Here is a 1785-nt window from a genome sequence, read left to right on the forward strand (position 1 = left end):
CTGTCCTGCCAGAATGTTGTGGAGAGGGTGGTTGGTATTGTCCAAGATGGCCTCCATCTTACATTGCATGCATTTCTCCACAACAGTCCTGAGTGAGTCCAGACTCCTGCCAAGCACAGACCTAGCCTTTTTTACCAGCTTGTCCAGTCTCTTTGTGTTCATGTCTGACATGCTGCCCCAGCAGACTGCAGTATAAAAAAGTAGACTGGTCACAACTGACTGATAAAACGTTCAGCGTTTCTCTGCAGAAATCAAAGGACCTGAGCCTCTTGAGGAAAAAGAGCCAGCTCTGCCCCTTCTGATAGATGGCATCTGTGTTCAGGGACCAGTCCAGTTTACTGTCCAGTGCACCACCTCAATGTCCTTCCCTCGAATGTTGACTGGCTGAAGGGTGGGCCCAGACCCCTTAAAGTCAATGACCATCTCCTTGATCTTGGAGGTGTTCAGAAGGAGGCAGTTCTTGTTGCTCCATTCACTGAAGGCCATCTTCAGACCCCTTTACTCCTCTTTCTGTCCGTTCCTGATACGCACCACTATAGCTGTGTAATCCGAGTATTTCTGGATGTGGCAGGACTCAGAGTTGTATTTAAAGTCGGCCGTATACAGGGTGAACAGGAACAGAGCCAGAACAGTCCCCTGTGGAGCCCCAGTGCTGCTCATAATGTCCCTGAGACACAGTTACCCAGCCTGATGTACTGTGGTCCTGTCAGGTAATCCACAATCCAGCACGTGAAGCAGGGATCCACCCCCATCCTTTCCAGCTTGTCTTTAAGAATGGGGGGTTGGATGGTGTTAAAAGCACTTGAAAAATCAGGGAACATAATCCTCATGTAACCCCCTGGCTCATCCAAGTAAGAATGGGCTCGGTGGAGCATGTAAAATACGGCATCATCCACCTTAATATTTTCCTCTTAGGTGAACTGTAGGGAGTCTAGTGCATGTTCAACCTGTGGCCTCAGAAGGTGGAGAAGCAGCCGCTCCAGGGTCTTCATGATGTGTGATGTGAGGGCCACCAGTCTGTAGTCATTTATCTCAGCCGGTCGTCCTACTTTAGGTACTGGAACAAGACCTGATGTTTTCCACAGGTCCGGGACCCTCCCTGATTGTAGGCTTGAGTTAGAGATGCTCTGGAGAGGCTCAGCCAGCTGGGGTGCACAGTCCTTTAACAGCCTCGGACACACACCATCCGGGCCTGCTGCTTGACCTCCGCCCTCACCTCCTCCGCTGTAAAGGACAGGAGGCTTGACTCCAGTGTGGAGGCAGTTACAGTGTCAGGTTGTGGAAGAGATGCTGTAGGAGAAGCTGCAGCTGAAGCAGTGGGAGAGAGAACAGGTATGGCCGTGTCAAACCTGTTGCAGAACAGGTTGAAATCATTGGTCTTGTCCACATCACCTGATGTTGCCTGGTTGTTCTCTCCCCTTCCACATCTCTTTCTCTCACACTCAGCATCCCATAAAGAAAAAGTGAAAACAGAAGTTTAGAAATTTTTGCAAATTTATTAAAAAGTAAAACCTGACATTTCAGATTGACATAAGTATTCAAAAACTTTTCTATAACTCTTGAAGTTTAGCTCAGGTTCCTCCATTTCTGCTGCATTGAAGGTTCCCAAGAAGCTCAGTGGTCATTCTTACATGAAGAAGTCTGGAACAACCAGGACTCTTCAGGCGCTGGACCTGGACTAACTGTAAACAGAGCATCAGGGAGAAGGGCCTCGGTAACAGTAGAGACCAAGATCCTGATGGTCACTCTCCAAGTATATCACCTTCTGACTTTGGTGGGGGTGGG

Source organism: Seriola lalandi, unplaced genomic scaffold, assembly GCF_002814215.2.
Source record: "Seriola lalandi dorsalis isolate HSWRI2012SDOR001 ecotype SW California unplaced genomic scaffold, Sedor1 jcf7180002054694, whole genome shotgun sequence".
Lineage (NCBI taxonomy): Eukaryota > Metazoa > Chordata > Actinopteri > Carangiformes > Carangidae > Seriola > Seriola lalandi.